This window comes from Ixodes scapularis, unplaced genomic scaffold, assembly GCF_016920785.2.
Source record: "Ixodes scapularis isolate PalLabHiFi unplaced genomic scaffold, ASM1692078v2 PGA_scaffold0__279_contigs__length_252992795, whole genome shotgun sequence".
NCBI classification, from domain to species: Eukaryota; Metazoa; Arthropoda; class Arachnida; order Ixodida; family Ixodidae; genus Ixodes; species Ixodes scapularis.
Window position 1 is genome coordinate 203,726,253 of NW_024609835.1, and position 22,371 is coordinate 203,748,623.

General features: G+C 43.2%; 1 pseudogene; it reads right to left on the minus strand.

Annotated features, from left to right (window-relative positions):
* Positions 1-1,496: 1,496 nt before the first annotated feature.
* On the minus strand, positions 1,497-19,941 carry LOC121047274 (annotated as a pseudogene).
* Between the last annotated feature and the right edge of the window lie 2,430 nt (positions 19,942-22,371).

Consider the following 22,371-nt stretch of genomic DNA (forward strand, 5'->3'; position numbering starts at 1 on the left):
ATACGAGCCTGTACACCACGCTCGTGAAAATAAACAAATATTGCAAATAAACGTTCGCTAAACTTCGCCGTTTTGTACTCTAGCAAAGTTCGTGCACCAACTAAGCGCTTTAAACGTGTATGGTATTGCTTCCTGCTTTGCAAACATTTTAAAATATAAACAGCGCTCTAATGTATGACACAATGGATGCACTTGCGTCTTTTGTGTTATGCAGTTTGAGCGCAGTTTGAAATTTGGAAAGTTCGGACACCTGACAAGAAAGGGCACGTTGCGTGAAGGGTGTTGACAGAACGCAGGTAATTCAGTGGCCGTCGCAAAAGATTTAAGCTTAGTCTCATTTTATGTTTGGGGTAAAAATGCATTTGTAGAGCGAAAAAAGATTATGTACAATGCTTTGCAAATGATTTGTCCCCCCCCCCCCCCCCCCCTCCTTGAGACATTTCTCCGATTCGTCTGTGAATTGTTTAAGTCACGCAGGTGATTTGGTTTGCCCTGCAAGTGATATTTTATTACCGCTTAGGTGTTGTGATTTCAGTTTATTCCCTCACACTTTAATTTAACGCACGTAGATTTGCTTTAGGAAAGTAAGGCAATGTCAGCTACATACGCCTTCCTGTTCTAAACAAAGCGCCAAAAAAAAAAAGAAACACTGGAGAGAAGACAAACACGGGCGCCCGTGTTTGTCTTCTTTTGTGTTCGTCCTTTTAGCGCTTTTAACCATGGTTCAAAACGATCATCGCCAACTAGCCCAACAACAAGTTATTTGGCAGGCATTCCTGTTACCCATACAAGATTACGAGGCGGACACATCTCATGTTTACGTTTACAGCAAGGATCAAGAGGTTCTCTACGTGACACTTCAAAGCATCCATGTGCACCAGGGAACAAATAAGAATGTTTCATGATCTTGGAGTCTGTGTCGTTGTCAATATAAAATCACACACAGTTGTAGATTCAACAGCTTAAGTCTGTATGATATAAACTGTGTATAGTGCAGTCACCTGGAGACATGCCTACATATACTAATTTAATCGCAAAGTATAATAACTGATTATCACTTTTTGCCATTAAGTTTTATTATACCAACAGAAGCAGGATGCACAATAATAAATAATGGTTTTAAGAGAATGATAAAGCATTAACACAAAAACATGAACGCAATGACACAAGAATAAGCTGTATGAACATTTCCGTAAAGCAATAAAGGCAATCGCTCTCGAGTTACAAGAGGAATAATTGCCGGAGCTTCTAAATAACTATTAAGGAAGATACCAAGTTATACTGCTTCACAGCAATGTTAATATTAGCAAGATATTTAATTTTCCGACTTCTGGACATCGGAGTAGATATATAGAAAAAAGGGAACACTAATTTCGTTTACGCAATAAAGGAATAACAAGCTAAACAGGTTTCAACGTGACATATTAGTTGATGAACGGAGGAAACTGACTTGGCTAGACAAAAAAAGTAAGATTAACAGGCTGCAACAGGGCATATTAACTGCCATTCCGGCTAAGGACACGCATCCCCACGCTTTTGGAACCGCATTTTTTTAATGTTTCAACTTGGACAACAGCTCCATGTTTCACTGCTTCAACGTAAATCGAAGTCCACACAAAAAGAAATGTGCTGCAGCCTTTTGTGTAACACTGTGACAGACTGGGAACTTTTCCTACAAAATAACTCTCTCCTCCAGGGATTTCTTTAGGCTTTCAATACTGCACTTTGAGTCAAAGAGACGAGTCTCTTTAGACCCGAACAATTGCTCGCATGCTCGGATCAGCTCAGCCAGAGGTTCCGACGGAATGTTAAACGGATTGCGGCCCTGTTGAGCATAAAGGTTCAGAGCCAGAGCTCGGGAACATTTTTGCTGCCGTCAACACGACTAAATTGACAAGCACAATACAGTTTGTGCCTGCGAATGATGGCGTAAGCAACGTAGCCAGCAAAATTTTTCAAGTTGTCCCGCTCTTCATCACACAGTTCAAAAATACCATCATCAACTGTTTCAGCCCCATCGTCTTCGCGGTCCTTCGCAAGTTTTTTTTTCTTTTGTATTTCTTATTCTATTCTTAATTTATATTAACGACCTACCCACTAGTGTCTCTTCGTCCGTGTCTCTGTTCGCTGACGACTGTGTACTTTACCGTGAGATTCTCAATCATAATGACACCTGTATACTCCAATCAGACATTAATGCTATTTACCGTTGGTCTGACTCGTGGTCTATGAAGCTTAACACTAACAAATGCAAGGTCATACGTGTGTCTCGCCAGTCTCAGGACTCTCCTAACTATTTTCTTAATAATGCTCATCTAGAACCGGTATCTTCGTACAAATATTTAGGCGTACATATAGCTTCTAACCTTTCATGGAAAACACATATTCAGCATATTTCAGCTAACGCTAACCGCATGTTAGGTTACATCAAGCGAAATTTTTCATTAGCCCCTCTCTCACTGAAATTAACTCTTTACAAAGTTTTAATTCGCCCCAAGTTAGAATATGCAGCTTCTGTCTGGGATCCCGGACTAGTCACTCTCGTATCTACATTGGAAGCCGTTCAGAACAGATCCGCTCGTTTCATCCTCACAAACTATCACCGCACCGCTAGCGTCACCTCTATGAAAACAACTCTCTCTTTACCACCTTTATCCCTACGTCGTAAAATTTCTCGTCTTTCCCTATTCCATAAAATGTATCACCATAATTCTTTCCTGCGCGACAAATTAATTGCTCGGCCTGTCTATGTTTCCTCCCGTCTTGATCATCAACATAAGGTGGGCATTCCTAACTCTATCACAACCACGTTTTATTCATCTTTCGTTCCCCGCACATCCCAGGAGTGGAACCACCTTCCCCGGTCGATCGCCATTATCACGGACTCTGAGCTCTTTAAAAATACAATAACTAATTACTTTATTACTGAGTGTGTCTAAATATGTATTATGTTATTTGCATTAACCTTCTTGTTGCTCTCCCCCTCTGTAATGCCTTCGGGCCCTGAGGGTATAATAAATGAAATGAAATGAAATGAAATAAAAAAAAAGCGTCAGGTCTTGAGATCCGTCAACTGCATATGAACCATGTTGACAGGGGTAGGAAAACTTGGCCAGGACCATTATTCTAAAAGTATACTTAAATTCCCTCGCACGCGGCACGGGCGTCTTGAACCTGACTAAGCTGAACATGTTTTCAAGAGCACCAGGCGGCTCAGCATTAGAAACTTAAATTTCTGCTCAGCGATAAGATATTTCCTCAAAGACAGGGCCGGCATAGCAGAAATATCAGCCTCGAATTGTACAGGCTTCCATGCTCCCTTGCCTTCCTTGTCCACTATCCAGAGATTTGTGAAGAATACAATGAAATTTTGCAAAAGCCGCTGAAGTCGACGGCGGACGACCGGTCGTCCACATGGTATCGAAAAAAAAAGCTTTCCCAACGGTGAGCAACACCCAGTCATAGCAGCAATTAATCAGCACTGCATATCTTCTACACGACCCCAACAAAACTTTCAATCGCTGGAGATGAGCACTAAAACAACCACTGCTACGACGCAACAGGCTGCAAAGAGATTGCTGCCGGGTGGCGGTGGCGACGACGCAGTCGTATTCGACGTTTCGGCTTCTCTGCAACGCGTGGATGCTTTTTGAGCCTAGTGATCTAGTTCGACAAATAGAGATGCGAGCGGCGCGGGGAAATCAGATGCGCAACTCTGCTACCCCTTCGGGGGAGCATACACAGGAACTCTAGTGGTATCTACAATCACAGCCGCCCTGCCGGATTTCCATTCTTCTGAAATTGTGATGCGCGCCGACTGAGACGACACCCTTTCTAGGTTTGAAGCGCCACTGTGCAATTTTTTGCCGTTTGCTAGTGAGATAGCGGTACTGGCACCAGTGCCCGGATGGAGAGCTCGATCGTCAGGCTGTCTCGAAGCCGCTTGACTCATCAATACTGCTTCCACGAGCTGGTTGCTCTCTTTGCCCACTCGTACCTCGAGCACCGCATTACTGTGGGACATCATCAGGTTAACCTTCATCCTTTTATAGGCGTGGATTATGTGATTCACAATTGCTGACGACCATCCTGTTTGTCTATTATCGTCCTTTGCTGATACCCTTTAATGCTCGGATATGTGGCACACTTTTACCGGCATGTTTGACGGTATCAAACGTTTCCCTGGCAAATAGAGAGGGACATCTGCATTTTGAGCCGCTAAATTGTGGACTGGTTACTGCGTCAACGTAAGTTGAGGTGCCACAAAACTTGTTTCGAGTAAGTTCGCAACAAGTTTTCTGTGTCATGCACAAGTTTCAGTGCTATCACTTCTACTTTCTCACTAGCAGACGACCCGAAAGCGCAGAGCGGAGCTATGAGCGCCAGAGGGGATTTGTCTTGGCCGCAACCACATCACATAGCTTTTTATGATGCGACAAGTGACTCTATTTTATTTTTATATTTTTCGCGATAACATTTTACCCTCTTTAACTCACGTATCCAAAGTGCCTTTGAAAACTGCATTTTCCTTGCCTTGAAGTTTTCCATGGCGACACCTATTTGCGATTCTCGTGATTATTTTTAATTGATAGCTACAAACACATTCTTATTATATTGTGTCACAAAGGTATTTAAAATGGTTATTCGTCAGCGCGTTACATTTTCTTAGTCAAAAACTAAGTTAATTCAATTCATTCCTGGAGAAAAATGTAATCGAAGAAAACGGTCCGGACTAATAGGCCGGTTGACGCGCAAAGAACGAACCGAGTTTTCTCTAGACATCTGATCTCATAGAGCTAATTTCTCGTTATGCATGTACATAACTATATTGGACATTGACTAGAAACATACAATTTTATAATATGCAAATTTGTTGACACGAAATGATTCTAGTTTTAAATTTGCGTGTGTCGTAGGGTATGACCCGAGGCGAAATTGATGCTAAGGCATGAGATGTCGAACGCAGCTCATCAGATAAGCAATGTTTTTGTTACTACGCAAGCCTTCTTTTTATGATTTGTGATCTAAGCCTTGTGAGTGATTCCGAGGTTATTTGAGCGCGTGAAACTACACGATTGTTTTCAGCAGCAGGTTATCTGAGTGCTTTTATTGTCTTTCGGTGTTCCACACGTATCAACGTAGGGCCGCTCTTGTAAACATGTATGTGCTGCGAATAAAACTATTTTATATCTTAGACAGTTAATCGTGCTTTTTTCTGCTGGTGATGTAACTTTTTCATAAAGTTCACTGATATTTTCTTTTTATTTTGTTACAAAACGATATGCATGCAATATCGAATTGCTGTTTCTAGAGTGCATTGCACCCATCAAACAATATATGTATATTTATTTGTAAAGAAAACTAGAGGTTTTGTTGTGTTAATATGTGTTACCTTGAAGCTTCATGCCTTGAGTGTTTCTGGTCAGAAACTTTTAATCTTAATATATTTGTTGAGTGCGTTTTCGTTTTGTGTTTTTTTTTTGTGCAGCGCTACGAGTATTAAGGGGTATTCACACGAGGGAGAAATCCCGGGGATTTCACCCCGGCACGCGCGCATCACGACATGAAAACGCGAGGCTTTTGCACATCGCAAAGCCTGACGCTTTCGTCGTGGGATGCGCGTGCCGGGGAGAAATCCCCGGGATTTCTCCCTCGTGTGAATACCCCTTTAGGGACGATTGCTCGCTTGTCCCGCTCATTTAATTCGTCATTCACCATAGTGCGATCTATCTGTGGCCTTGTTAGATGAAGACTTGAGTAGAAATCGATTATTTGACTTCTGTTTCTTTAACCCAGCTAAGTGCTAACTACTGAATTTGTGCGGAGGATATCAGTAAAAAATGCGCTATGGCAGATACTAAATTTAGACAGAAAAGTCCGAAATAAGTAGTTTTCAGAGGCTTGGTTTTTCGTCATAGGTATTTCAGGGAGTTATTATTTCATAGCCTCGGTGATCATTGGCTATGAAATCAGTCGTCCTTTTTTGCACTCTATCCTGATTAAATTTTCACACAGTCACGGTTATTTAAAATGCAGACAACTTACAATAACATTGAAGATTGTGACTCAGATATTTTTCACAACTTCGATTTGAGTACTATGTACCTCAGAGAAGTTTAAAAATTCTCCGCTAGAATTGAAGATTTTCTGTTTGTCTTTTTATACTTTTGTACTTCATATTTGCCTCATATAAAGTGTTCTATTCTAAGCACAACAGAATATAAAAAAAAGATGTGAGAGTAAGACGAGTGCCTTTTTCATCAAAAATCTATCAAGCTCGGTGGACACTAGACGAGGGGATAATGGTCATGGTAACTATGTTAAGAACTAAATTATGTGCAGTAACGTTTTAATTTTTTTTTCTTGCTTCGTGTTGCAATTGCAGCATCGACGTCAATTACTAATGAAACCCAAACCAATTTTATAAAACATTGCAAGATATTATGTTTTAAGACATTATAATGACTATATTTTAACTTTTTAACCTAATTTAAAAATTGCGCATAAAAAGCGGCGCAAGCCCTGCCCCAGTGACCGTTAGAATAGGTACGTAGCTGTTTTCAGTTATGTCGTCACAAGCTTGGCAGTGTGTCATTGGCTGGCACGCAAATGACGAAATTGACGATGTGACAAACGACTGTCACTCTTGTAGGGGTCATTGTCAGCACGGTTTGTCTCGCCTTTTTTTTTGTGCACATTTTAGAAATAGGCTAATATCGTAAACATTATCAGTTAATATCTAAAGAAACAGCACATTTTCGGAAGCTATTTAAACTGGTCTGTGCGGTAATAGTAATTGCGTAAATACTGCTATTGCAACATCACCCCAGAAACCAATTATTAAAAAGTAATTGAAAAATTTTAGTTAGTTGGACAACTTGCCACGACGAGTATCCCTTCATCTTATGTCCGCCCAGCCTTATAAATACCTTTGCCATCAAAGTACCAACTACCTCAACTTCAGCCCTTTATTATGATAAATACATAATGCACACGACAGCCTCGTCCAGTATTCACCCCTTTATAAGACACATGTTCCATTTGGGATTAAACACTCCGTATGCACCTTTTGTATATCATGCATTGTATGCGTAATATGTATATCACATATATTATCTCCTCGAAATTATTAACATTTCTGTTTGTTCATGTCTGCATTTTTTATGTACCTTCTTTTAACAAAAATAATCCCGAGCACATCGAACACAAAGTTTCAAAGATGTCTGTAGGCACTATAGAATAAGTCATCACACTTGTTATTGCTATTATTAGAACTGTAATTGGGAGTCACAACCATTGTGATGTGTGCCGGGCAAGGAAGGTTTCATTATACAATAATTATACAATATAGTTTTTTTTCTTTTACTAAGCTGTCCAGAACGCTATATAATTACTTTCATTTCATTTAGACCGAAACAAAGACGTAAACAGGCAGGTTTCTTTTTTTATTTTAATAAATGTTTGTTTCGTAGATATTGCTTCAAATAAAACAATACATTGTGACGGACACGAATTCATTTTGTGGAATGCTAAAATTAAAAGTATAAACTCTGCGTCTGCATAAAGAATGGAGGTCCTTCTCTTCTGCGAAAAAGCAGGTGGGAGATGTCGTCACCCACAGGGATGTAAAGTGGATGTTAACATCCGTCTGATGTATTACAGCAACAAACGAGAAACGGAAAAAAAAAAAGAGAAAAACCTCATCCCGCGCCTGCGTCTCTCCCTATAATTTTATTTTCAACTGCACAATCCAATTCCAGAACCCGCTCATCCACCGAGAACGTCCTAAACGCAACCCTTTGAAATATGTTTAAAAAAGAAAAAAAAAAAAAAAAAAACAGCAAACGACAAACCAAAGCGTCGTGCTCAGTTAACGCCATCTACATTTTTAAGCACCAAGCTACACTAAAGCTAAGAATGAATACAATCCAACACCAAGTGTATACTTTTTACGCGTTTTTTTTTTTTTTTTAAAGCTTATATTACCCATCGTGTTTCTTCACCGCACGTTTTAGTTTGCGCATACGTTTTGCACGCACCTGCAAGAAAGAAGATTCACTTTTTTTTTTTCTCAGTTCCTTCTCTCGCGTAAAAGCCAATGAGAATTCCGCATTTTTTTTTCTTTTGTTTTGTTTCCAGGCAAGTGAACCAAGCACAGCGTTCTAAAAACGTTTTCACGGGGGCGGCGACCGAAAATTCGGTGCGCGCGGCAAAGCCGATTTGTTACGCGCGGTGGATTTTTTTTTACCCTTTAGTTTGCTCGAAAACGCAAGCAGCGGGGACAATAGCAGCCCCAGAGCAATCTGCATGCATCCAATCACTTGGCATGCACCGCGCTGCTTTCGGTCAGAACGAGACACCACTTTTAAGGGGGGGCGCAGGAAGCTGAGAAGGAGGCTGCCAACGCTCGACATAATCCAGTGGCCACCCGAGCCTCGTTGTTTCCCAAAAAATCTTCAAAATTCCACCAGCATTGATGCACTCAATACCCTCAGGACCAACGCTGATGGCGTTCAAGGAAAAGAGATAGCGGGAATAATGTGGAGAGGGACCTGCAACTGTCCTCCCATCACATACCTCGTCCGTGTTTTCTTTTCATCTTTTTTTTTCTTAATATTTTTTTGAGAGTTCGAGTCTCGCTCAATCAAACTTCAAGTGACACATGTATTCGTTTTTCGCTCGTTTCGCTGTTGGAAGTAGAGGTGGGGTAAATTTTGTGTCCCCGTAGTTCGCAATTCTCCTTATCTTTGTCTCTGCCTAGATTTCCCCTTGGAGTTCCGGATCTGACTCTCTTCCCGTTTTCACCATCAAGTTTTAATTATAAATATCATACGAAGCTGGAAAAACGGTGAAGATAATGCTTTATATCGTATATTACTTTGTGCCATGACTTTCTTCTTTTTTTTTTGGCGTTGCTTTGACACTAGGAACGACTTAGATTAAACGTCATATTTGATTGTCAAAGGAACCTGCAACGTTGCATTGAATGTTGGTAGAATTGGAATAGATACGCTGCGGGGTGCTTGCTCTAGACGATAATGTAACGTTCGATCCGGCTCGAAAATCTTTTATTTCCGATTTATGTTTGGGAATCTAAAAATTGGTCTGCTTTCGTACTGCATATCCGCCATGTCGCTCAATGTGCGGAAGTAGTGCTATCCAAATCACTCGAGTTCTTTCGCTTCGGGATCAACATATCCAGCCGAAATGATCGGTAATAAAAAGAAGTATCAGCTAGTACTTGAATATATACATAGCGGTTTTATTCGAACTTCAGATGAACCGACGTTCAGGAAGTCGGCTCAACGACCGTAAACATCACCCCTGGCAGCCACCGCCAGTTGCCCCCGAAAAAATAAAAAAATAAATAAAGTAAGCTGTAGTTCAGTTTAAGAACTTAGTTACATCCTCGATTGCATTTCTTAATTTCTGTCGTCGCTTGCTTTTTCCGTTAAACAATACCAAAACGAAGCTCGCGAAGTATCAATTACATGAACGCAAAAAGGGAATATAACGGACGGTGTCCCCGGCGGGTCGCAGACGACACATTCCCGTTAAATTTAGTCCTTTTAAAACACGCGGCTTGGTAGCGTGTCCGGTAATTATCTAAGGTGCAAGAGCTCTATGAAACTTTCTGTATGTCATACTTTTAAAAACAAATACCGCTCTATTTGGTGTCTTGACGACAGTCTTTTTATTTCGCATTCATTTCTCATCAGAGAAATTTGCGCTCGAATGTAACTCAGATTAAAGTAGATGGAACGAAAACACGATGAAGCTCTGACAGAGGACGGACTGCTTGCTGGCTTTCACTGATAGATATAAAGAAAATACCTTGCAATCACATAGGAGTCAGGCAGACGTTGAGATTAAGCCCGAGATATGCATCTCGTTGGCGGTGCTGTTGGCACTAACGGAAATTAACAGTGATCGACACCCGGGACGGTGAAATCGCCACATACACCGGTGCGCTTCGTCGCGAATTCTCCGACAACAAAAGTAGCCCCGGAGTTCTATCCTTCCAATCTCGCAGGGTGCTCCGGCCGTGTAAAACAAAAAACGTCTAATACATAGAGACTGCCATATATGTATATTCTATATTCCTAGCCAGTTCAGCATCCTAATAGTCCAATGACGTTAAAACAGTGAAGAAAAAATATCGTTAGCGGCTCTTAAGGGGGGATGGTAGGTAAATACAACCCAAAAATAGTTTTTTAATATTAGAACCAAAAAATACTACGGTTCATACAGAACATATTCTCCAAACGGCACGCTCGTAGCAGCACCAGAAGTATTTTAAAAACAGTGTCATCAATATACTATCCGCATTTTAAAGTGGGCGTGGCTTTAGAAAGCTTTCTTTACATTGCAACTCTCATTGAAAAAAAAAACGGTGCAACTGGAAAGAAAAGTTGTTTCTAATTGATGCTACTGACAAGACATCGTGAAAAATTAGTTTTCACGATGCAGCACCGGAGCTTCTACGAAGGTGCCTTCATGGGCGAACCCAGAAGTCTAACGAGTCCCTGAATAACCTGATCCGGTGCAGGTGCCCAAAGACAACATTTGTGGGCGCATGCACAGTAAAAGCAGCCGTGTATGACGCGGTTAGCTTCTACAACAATGGCAACCAAGCAAGGAAGCAAGTGTTTGAGACTTTAGGCGTCACACCTGGAGTGTTTTGTAATGTGGCCCTGAACAGGATGGACAAGGCCCGAATAGTCAAAAGTGACTTTCGGATCTCTGCTCAGAGCAAGCGAAGAAGGAAGGCCAAAGCAAGTGCAAGGAAAGGTTTCGCGAAGAAATCTGAAGCAAATGATGCTAAAGACTACGCACCAGGTGCAGTTTAGGCTGAGCGTTGAACAACTAAACTTTCAAAAGTGATTTGTGAAAAACGCTGTTTTTGCTCGTATAAGGAACATTTTCTCTCAAACAAATGAACATTTTCTTGTAATATTTCTCTCGTGTTTTGCTGCATAACCTGCGCATCTACTGAACTAAAAATATAATATTTGCATGAAAAAATTTTTTTTATTTACAATTTCCTCAAGGCAGAAAGCACCTAAGTTGAAGTATCAAAGTTCAAAAATTGATTTTGAACGACCTAAGCATTTCAAACTTGTTATTTTAGTTCAGTCAAATGCCAATACTGTGTAGAAAGTGTGAGAGAAGTTTCATCGTTTTATTAGCATTAGTTATATTTTAAATGTTCCTTGACTAAGTCAAGAAAACTTCTATTTCAAATTTTTATAAATACAAAATACCTCAATAGTTTTAAATAATATTTTGCTTGGAATAGCTAGAAGGACAGCGAAATATGCCCAGAAAGTTTAAACCGTTTTTACCCAGAAGGAGCTGAGATAATGGCAGAACATCTCGAAGTCGCATGTCGGGGTACTATCCCCCCTTAAAGAGTAAACAAAATAATACCCCACGTGCACAGTCATCCCAGGGGCCCTAATCTCGACACTTGGCGAAAAAGACGGCAAGAGATCCGCCGGCCGTGATTGACGAACGCCGCACTTGACCTTGACCCCGGCCAGGCATAGCGGCCAGACTTCTTGCCGAATTTTTCGCAATTTGCCCAGATTGGGGATCCTGGCTATCGAAAGCCTGAGGCAGAGAAGCGGCGTTCTAAAGGCGCGATTTGGGAAAGACTGCTGTCTGCGGACCTCCCCAGTGTTACAAGAATGGCACCCGCTATCTTGTTCCCGATGTTTTTAAGTGATCGGAGCTTGGCTTGTCATTCTTTTATTGGCTCGATAAACGTTTGTTTTTGGTAATCTCTTTTCCCTCCCAAATATACTTCTTCCTGTAAAACGTGTAGTATCTTACTTTGACTGAATAAAGCTTGAGCGATCGCGTCTACAATCCATGGACACTCAACAATCTCAATATCCACTTTACATAAGTTGTAAATATGGCGACGCGACCATGGTGGTATTTATTTCAAGGATGTATTTCCATTTACTGTAAACTTGGTTTTATCTAAATACAACGTCTCAAATCATTTTAAAAAAATATGTTTTTCATCTTATGATTTTCTTTGCTGCCAATTAAGGAGCGCATGTAACCTCTTTAATATCCCAGCGCAGCAAAGTAATTAGTTAGCTTAGTTTTTTCATAGTTGAAGAATGATAAATGCACCGAAAACAAAGAAGCGATGGTGTGAAGTCAAGATAAAATCCGCGGATTAAGACAACACAAGGGAAATGTCAGGCTTTTAATTGCCTTCGCAGGAAAAATAAAACCACTTTAGTGACTGCGACAATCTTTGCATAGCAGAAAAATTATTTTCTAAATTAATTGATCCAGTGGGCTTTGCGCAGAGCTACATTTAAAGAAAAATATGAAAGGGAATTTAATTTGGTTGAAAAATATTCATGGGAGAGCTCCCCCAATCCGTTGGAAATAAATTGGCGTATTTGCTGAAAACATTACATTGACACCTTAAGGAACTCTCAAATAACATTCCAGCTTCAGACCTACTTAGGTTATTACATCATTAGTGGTTAGGGCTACTCGGGGGACAAGTAGTATCCACGAAATATTAGCGCATCATATTTTAATTTCACGAGGCGAAAACAGCTCAACGTACGGTTGCTACTGCGTGTTGCAAACGCGTCACCAGTTACATCACCGGTAATCATTTTGTGATTGGCAGCTGGCAAGAGCTGTCAGAATGTTTATATATGCAGGCTAAATAACGTCACCATCGTTATGCCCTCAAGAGCGTTTTTATTCAACGAGAGATAAAAAATCGAGAAAAATAGCTTTCAAACCTGCAGAAACAAGGGGAGAAGAACCAAGCCGTTTGACTGGTTTTACCCACCTTCCAGCAGCAAAATTAGCCAAACCACCCGACGCGCACGCGCACTAGTGCTGCTAGCGCATTGAGCTGATTGATCGCCGTCCATGCTTACCCAAGATATCGTGTGCGCTACACTTATTTCTGCGATTTGAGGCTGCCGTCTGTCGTGTGCTGTTCCCTCCATCCAGTATGGTGCCTCTGCGTTTTTGTGTTGCTGTGTTCCCAACGTCCGTGCGCTCGAGTGGGCGAAGGTGTACCTAGACAGCTCTACGCGCTACCCCGAGAAGCTTCGTAGGCCCTGACAATTAGCAGAAAATAAAAGCTAGTTTTAAATTGTTACCCGGAGCATTTGTTTCAGTTTTTTTTTTCTTTCGAATATATCACGGTGCAGTTAATCGGTGCTTTCATAGCGCCTTGCGGGATTCTTTGGTGGGTCGCGGCGAAGTGGACGATGAGCGCCGTTCTACGCCGACGTGCGTTGGGTTCGCCGACGCCGAAGTCAAAACAGCCCAGGTTCATTGGTGACGCCAATCACATTCGGAGACTAAACTTACGACGATGCAAGGTGCCTTGGTGACGAGGCCGACTAGGCGTGCACGTCTTCGGAGTGGCAGCCATGAGCCTAACCTGCAGCCAATTGGCCAGCCGCTTCGCTTCAATCCCCTAATCATTCAATGCTTCAGACTGTGTCAAAGAGCAAATATGTCTTGGTTCTTTCTGTAATTCGATATTACTCCAAACTGAAAAAAATGACAATATTCAGAAAAACATTTTTTCTCTATTTGCCTACGTTAGATGACGTGCGTTTCAGCACAAATTTCAAATTTGTCAAAAAAAAAAAGATCATTGGAGGGTCCTGTAGGTGTAACGTAACCGCTCCAAGCAAAGTGTAGCAAGTTGAGTTGTTATAAAAGAAAAAGATGGGATTGTAATTCATTCCGAAAAAAAAAACAAAAAACGTTCGTTTAAAATTGGACGGGGCATTTAATCCAATAAAAAAATATTTGATATAGGAAGCCCAGACTTCATATTTACCACGACGGAAATTTCCGGTCCTCGAGAGGTCTCGTGATGCATGCTGCAGACGACGAATTCATGCGAAATGATATACCTTTCTATTTCAAGTAAACATCCGGTAAGGTTACACGTGTTACAAACAGATCGTGAAGCAGCCGCATTCTGTGCCGTCATACCCAAAATTATTGGAGCCAAGCTCAGTTTCGCAGCTTCCTATTCACGCCTGCGGAGGCGAGTGGCCCAGGTGGCGGTCATGAGAACTAGCGGCGCTGCAGTCGGATCTTACTTCCCTTTCTCGCCCGTCGTCTGCTACCACCGCGTGAAAAGCTTCCTTTTCTATATTTTTTACTTTTATGTGTATATTAGCAGAAAACGATGAAGAAGATGTAGTGTAATACACAACAGAGTTGAGAGTCAGCGCAGTGTTAAAGTTCTTTCTTTGAGTGTTTGAATTTTTGTGTGTGCGCCTGTTCCTTTGCGTTGTGAAGTATTAAAATAAATCACCAACTCGCCCAAGTTCAAGTACTGCTATTCAAACTTGGAGACCAGACAATCCGGAAGTAAGAATCGACTGCACCGCTGCTGGTTCTCGTGACTGCCACTGAGCCCACGTCGCAGGCGGAGCTGTGAAACTGAGCTTGCTCCAATAACGTTCGCCATACCTGCCTGAAACGCGCGCTGGCCAGCAGATCGACGTTGATACACTTTACATCGTCGTCGTAACTCATCATCATTACGTTATAAACCATGTTTTCACCTTCACAATGCGTCCGGGCGCTAGCTCGGTTACCTCAGACGTCGATCAAGGCTCTTCACGCGCTGTGTGCTTCCGAAATTCCAGAAAACGTTTTATCTGAGAATAGCAGTTTCTTCACTGGTCACGAACTTAATGGCACGCAGTCGTGTGCTCCATAAAAGAGAAGAAAAACACTGGGCCCTTCAAACCACTGTGTCGTCTGCTAGGAAAGAAAAACGGGTGTAAAACCTTATCACGGGTTTTAAGGCGACAGTGTTAGGGAGCTGGTGTCGCAGAAAACCGGCCTTCTTGGAGTGGCAGAAAAAACAGGGTTGGTGGCGTGCTGGGAAAACCTGATTCGTCGATAGGGTGACGTCCCAGCGACATTACTTTGCGTGGGAATTTCACCCACAACGCTCACGTAAAATGTCATGTCACGTGCGGAATGAAAGTGAATAAAAAACATTATATGTAATGCGAATTGAATTGATGCATGTCACAAATCATTTCACTTTTTAAAGTGCTTCATTTGCCTTAAAGAAAATTTCGAAAAATTCTAGGCGGGATTTGAACCTAGTACACTTAAGTTGCGAGCCAGACACTCTACTGACTATGCATGTCCGAATTTTTTATTGTCTACTTTGACAAGATATTACAAAAACAATCCCAATGCTAAAAATCGCATTCACGACACGTGGTGCCCAGGCATAAAAATTAAAATTCCTTCACATTGTCCAGAACGCCAAGAATCGGCACTTAGTCAGTACTCCAGACCATATGTCTTTGCAGACTTTCTAAAAAATACAATCGTACTTGACGCGCTTTAATATCAGCGTGCCGCACAACCATTCTGATTCACCACATTGTACGCAGGCCCAAGAATATGATCAAATTAACAGGGAGGATTCTAATGCCTTCTGGTGTTCAAGCGAAGTCTTTTTTAGGAGTTCGCTGTAGAACATCCCGAAAAAAGAGACGTCCCAGCAGTGTAAAAATGCATGTTCCAATGTTCGGGGCTTTTTGCACATAAGTCGGTAAACTCCCTAAGGATCGAAGATAATATAATTTTGGTCAAATCAAATTTTTACTGAAATGTGTTTGTGTGCAACTGAAAGAAAAAATGTCCTTATGGAAGGCTGTATAGCCATCTTCTTAACCCTGCACAAAACGTCCTGTCCTTGGACTGCATGGAACACGGAACGGTGCACCAGCTCGGGGAAACACTTCCAAAAATGCCACGCAATGAACGCTTGCGCGTGAGAGCTGAAAATATTTCATTGAGAAACAAAATAAAAAGCTACACGTGTATAACACTTCGCTCAGAAAACTTAATTCTGCACTGTTGGTGACAATATGAAAAAAAATAATTTTTTGGCAGTTTTTTCTGGAATATGGCACAAATAAAAGGATTACTTTTGTATCTAAGGAACATAAAATGCGAAACTGTTAGCTTGATGAACACATGTGATAAATAAAGCCCTCCTTTACTCATGCGACGAAACAGATTAGCGCCACATAATCTTTCCCGCCCGAACTGCCAGATGAGCAGAGCAAACATCCGATGTAGCCTTTGCAAGTTTACTCGAGCGCATGCCAAAATATAAAGAACGTACCAAAACTTGGCTATTAACAAAATAAAACGAACAGTGGCGCGCCTCAAAATAGTCATCTCCCACCCTCACCATTTGCCAGCCTTCTTGTGTGGTTCTTTAACTACCGTCGACCAATAATTGAAACGCCTTTTGTAATGCTGTGTTGTAGTTGAACAACCAGATATTTGGGCGGCATGGACATAAAACTTAAATTCTGAATAATGTCGGGTTTCTTGGACCATGTTCCGTGCCAAAGGTTATAACACTTCTGCCAGTTGACTAAAACTCCCGTCAGTTCACAAAACAATTTCACTTCTCGCTCAGCTTCGGCAATACTACTCTGATATGTATAAAATGTGGCATTATCGTCTGCACACAACAGATGTTTGACCTCCGAATAATGAAAGGAACACTCCTTAATCTTACTATTTTTCTTTACATTTCTACAAAACGCCACTAAATAAATACTAATTAACCATGGCTATAAAGGGTATCCTTGTTTAACTGATGAGCTAACACTAATACGCGTGGTTGGCTCAACGTTAATTATAAGCTGTGTAGTGCACCCTGTTTATGCCTTTGGACAAAGCTGATGAAAAGTTCAGGTACTGGTACAAGCTCTAATATTTTCTAAAATACTTGATGCTGCAAGCTGTCAAAGCGAACTCCAGGGTAACCTGAACTACATTTTAATCCCAAAACTCTAGTATACTCTCCTGAAAATACATTTGCTAAAATTAATGGACCTTCCTTTAATACAACATGTCTGATGGTTCACTACGATTTCACTTATGACGTTTTGCAATCGATGGGCTAAAAAAGTGAAAGCCGTTTACAAATCCCTGTAACGCCGAATTGGAGCGCAGCTCTTGAGGAGGAGGAGTGAAGGGTACTGAGGGGAGGGTAGACCCCTCCCCCTTCTCCTCCTCCTCCCCTCATTCTTTAATATGCTCCGGGGGGGGTGTCCCGTGACTTCGGGGAGGGGGTCACGTGACCTCGGGGAGGCGACCTGGGGGTGACCTCAAGGCCACGTGACCCCAAAGGTGACCCCCACGTGACCTTGGGGTCACGTGACCTCAGAGGGGTCACGTGACCTGGGGGTCACGTGGGGTCACGTGACCTTGAGATGACCTTGGAAGGGGTCACGTGACCTTGGGGGTCACGTGACCTTGGGGAGGCGACCACGTGACCTCGGGGGTCACGTGACCTCAGAGGGGTCACGTGACTTGGGGGTCATGTGACCTTCAAAGGGTCACGTGGGGTCATCTTGGGGTCACGTGACCTTGAGATGACCTTGGAAGGGGTCACGTGACCTCGAGGGGTCACGTGACCTTCAGGGGGTCACGTGGGGTCACGTGACCTTGAGATGACCTTGGGAGGGGTCACGTGACCTTGGGGGTCACGTGACCTTGGGATGACCTTGGTTACGCCGACGCCGACGGCGACGGCGACGGCGACGCCGACGGCGACGCCGACGGCGACGCCGCTCAAACCGGGAACGGGCCCCTAAGAGCTGCGCTCTAAAACATTGATTCATATTTTATAGTCGACATCTCCAAGAGCTATTGGCCTGTAACTCTTTATATTGTTTTGAACTTATATTCGTCGTCTTTCATGGAACCGCATGTGTGTTGAGAAATAACGGTGGTAATTGCTTCGTTGTGCATGCCTCATTTATTTTTGCGTGAAGGTACTTGGTTCTGACGTATTTCTTATAAGAAGCTGCAGTCGAGCCACCAGAACCCGGAGATTTCTTTTCCGGCAATTTGTATCAACAAGTTGCTCGTCGTTTAACCGCGGCATCACCACAAGATAATCAACAAGCTGAAAATCACTGCCACGTTTTTTTTTTCTTTTTCTTTTTTGTGGGCGAAAAGATTCCAATATTATTCAGTGAACGCCTTTTCAATAACTTCGGGGCGACTCCTCAGCAATCCATCGAGTTTCATTTCAACAATTTGTTGTTTTTTTCTCATATTTTGGCTCACCACTTAATGCCCGTTTGGTTGGTTGTTCTCCAAGAATGTAATTCTCAACGCTAGGGCCTATCACGGCACATTTATACTTCTCTGCTTCTAGTTGCGCTTATTATCTTTGACATTTTAGAGCGCCGCTCTTAGGCGCCCGCTTCCGGCTTGAGCAGCGTCGGTGTAACCGCGCGGTTCATATGGGTAAATTTCCCCACAAATCTAGCGAAAAAATTTCCCCACTAAATCTAGTGGAAAAGTTTGTCCACTAAATCAAGCGGCTAAATTTCCCCGCTCGATTTAGCGGAAAAATTTCTCCACTAAATCTAACGAAAAAATTTCTCTGGGGGGTCACGTGACCCCCCTCCAGGTCACGTGACCCCCCCCCCCCCCCGCCACCCGAGCAGACGTGACCCTCAGTACCCGTCCCTCCTCCTCCTCAAGAGATGCGCTCTAATGCGGCGTTACAACGAGTTGTAAACGGCTTTTACCTTTTAAGCTGGCTTTCAAACCCTCCCTGGTTTTCAATCTCAAGGTGACAGAGTCTGCGGACGTCTTTCTGTAATGGCTTTTCCTCACCGCTCTTCCAGAAGGCAAGCGTGGCGGAACGTTTTATAGAACATAATTTCACCTCGCGTTTCAACCACTCCCATCGCTCGCTGGCGCTGTCACTTACATTTAGAATCCTACTGATTAATTTATTCTCTATCTTATTGAAAATTCATCATCAAAAATGATGTTGTTAAGTTCCCAGGGACCTTAATAAAAACTAGATTTATTTTCGTTTTCCCTCACACAACAAAAGACACCTTTACAGGATTAGAAAAGTAGACTGGCAACACAATATAATATTCAAATAAAGTTAAAAGTTCAATTGACACATGCGCTCTATAAAGGCGAGCGTGACTCGTGGGTTGGAAATGTGTGAACCATAATTTCTCCTAAACTTATTTACAATTCGCAACATCCTGTAAAACTAATTGTGCTGTCATTTTGCTTAAAATGTGTGTGATTCCATCGGTTTGTCGTGTTTCATTAGAATGATCCTCCGCGTCACAAGCGCAGTTGAAATCCCCTAACATATCAAATTTTCGTTGACAATCATAGATGTACAAATGTGCTAAACAAATTCTCCTTGCAGTCGTTTCGTTCGGCGCGTACATATACACCATTTTCTGCACAGCATTGTTAATACTGCAATCACAAATAACAAACCGACCATCACTGTCTACTGTTACAGATGTAACTTTTGCATTTAAAAATTTCTTTATAAACAACAAACAACCTCCGTACAAGCTGTTAGCATGCCGCACACCACCTTCAAAACTGTGGAAAAGCGACGGCAGCTGGTGCCGTCGCTTTCAATTTTTATCTCCGGGATCGCGAGTGCGTCGATTATCAGCCGTTTCACCTGGTACTGTCTACGCCGTGAGGCGAAGCCTTGAACGTTCAATGTTGCTGTCGTCAGCATATTGACAAGGTTAGGAGACATCGCAGGTCACGGACTCGCATAGATTAGAGACCCCCACCAGATCAATCAGTGCTTCGTCAGCCAGTTGGCTCGTCAGGGTCTCTGCGCCGGTTTCAGTTTTCCCGCACCGTCGTCTCTGGCGGCTTCGAGAGGCTCAACACACTGCTGCCCTTGGACGAATCCGGGTTCTGCTCCAGTGGTCGCTTTATGTCGAGCGCGCTGGCGTCGGTCATGTGTACCTCGTTGCTTTGCTTCACCTCGGTTTCCTTCGCCGACGTCACCTTGCTTGGCGTCACTCTCGCCTCGTCCTTGCTCGAAGTCGCCTTCTTGAGTATCGTTGGGGACATCGTTAGAGGATACTCTGACGCGGGTCGGACGGCGTCATTCTTCACCATGCCGTCCGGTGCTTCACTGGCGGTAACCGCTTTATTATTCGCTGCCTCCGCATGCGTCTCGTTCACGACGAGCGCGGCGTTGGCTTCGCCTCCACCAGGGCCTGTGGCCGTTGCTTACCCACTCACGCAGTGGCCGGCGTCCTGCCCGACCGCTCGCAGGTTGACACTTTGGCACCCGGCACTTGCAGGGGATGTGACGAGTCCGCTGGCAGCGCAAGCAGAGTGGTGTCCTATCCGAAGCCACAAGTAACGCCAACCCTCCTGAGATCCTCAGCTGATGCGGCAGGTCGTCTAGGCAGATTCCGGTCTTACGCCCCACGACGGCAATAAGCGTCCTCAGCCCGCAGCCCGTAATACCCCGCTTCCACTACTTTTCAGTGCCCACCTCGATGACTTTACCGAAAGGTAAAACTGCGACCCTCACCTCATCGTCGGAAACGTGCCAAAGCAGTCAATGCAGCTTGAGGCTGACGTCATGGTTGCAGAGGCCGATGGCAAGGCAGCGCCTTCATTTAACGACAAGGTCGTCCGCCACGAGAGTTCTCCGCTTTCCCTCCTTTGACTCAAAGGTCACGTTAAAATGTTGTTCATCTGGTACGCCCCCAAGGCGAGAGCCTCGGGGAGCAATACTAGTCGGCCCAGGGTGTCCAGAAAATTACTCGACCAGGTACTGGCGCCCACTAACGTCAGCATGCAGGAAGCCGGTGTTCAACACCGTAGAGTCAGTCGGCAGTGGAGGAAGGATTATCTGATGGTCCGATGTGTCAGCGTCACGCCTATCACCGCGGCCCGGCCGAGAAGCTATCGCCGCTCTGGAGGAGCTCATGATTCGCCGTCTCACCATTTCGAGTGACGGAAGAAGGATCTAGGCCAAGTCCACTGAACTTCCGGCTCACTGGCAGGAAGAGCATGAGAAGCAAATGAGAAGGGAATGCCAACGAGGCCCCATAACGCTATCGCGATCCACTTTTAAAGGCGAAGCCTATAGGGGCGTTTCAACGATTTTCAGAGTTTGGCCAATTAACTACGGGAATTAATCTGTGTCGCCCGTGGAACGAAAAACAGAAGACCGTCTTTTTTGGCAGCGCTAGTTTTTATGTAAAAAAAAAATCAAACAAATCGAAGGTCAAAGTACCTCTCAACTCTCCACGTCACCTTTGAACTGACGTACTCTGGGGTATCACGTGGTTTCCCGTTGGGTTCTCTTTTCAGAAACCCCAGCGCTTCCTCTGTGATTATCGATATCTAAAGGATCAGCATCGTCGAAGGTCGCGGCGAGCGATCGAAACAAGTGACGGTTCGCCACGGGGGAGACAGTGAGTGCATCAGCGGAACGGGGGAGGGGGGGAGGTTTCGTTCACTTCCGCGTAAAGTACGTCACACATCACTTCCGTTAACCACCATATGCGGCTGCAGATCGGCAAATATTTCATTTTCTTCTTTGCAATTATGCACCAGAATAGCAGTTTTCCGGGGCAAAGTGACGCGTTTTGGTCACTTGTGCTTTGCTAAGCAATATAAGATACAGACTGCCCATTCTTTCAACACTAAAATCGTTGCACTATTCTTAAGCGGTCTTCCAGCTCTTTTTTTTATCTTCGCAATCTGACACTGAAACAACTTAAAAAAGTATTCACCATATGATATTGAGAAGACTGAGGCTTACAAATATTATTCAATATATTAGTAAAATCAACACAGCGCACGAAAACAAAAACGAAGAGTGTACAGAAGACAAGCGCTGTTTTTTATACAACCTTCTACTTCGTCTTTCTTTTTGTACGCTGTGTACCTGCCCTCGTCGCTACCCTAATCAACTCTTTTATCACTCAAATTCTAGCCCCGCGTTGAGTTTCCATGCATTTGACCATAGCAACGGCCCTAGCAATGGTTTGTCTAAATCACAGCGCTATGTTGTGACGTCTTCACTTACGGGGTCAATAGTCATCCCAACATTTGAATGACCTGACAGATTTATTAAATTTCACGTACACCGACGTAATTTTTAACAATTCGCACGTATAGTGTTGCTGTTTTTTATTTCTTTTTGTTTAGTTCCGCGTATTTGAAGGATTGTAACTTCAAGCTTTCCGTTATGCGCACCCTCGATAAATGTTTAACAATTGCACGCGAGCGCCGATCGGCCGGTAGTTCACCGCATCATTACGATGTGAAGTGAAGAAATCAAAGAGTAGGCGCGTGGCGCCGAAGGCAATTAAAGTTGCCGTTTTCTGCTATGCAGTTTGCCCAAGGATTATCCGTGACTCCCCCTTTACACCACTAACCCGTGATAAGGAGGACAAAGTTTTGTCAGTATCTTTTGTTTTTCCTTGCCTTACACATAAAATTGCGTCAGGTGATTTCAACGACAAACGAAAAAGG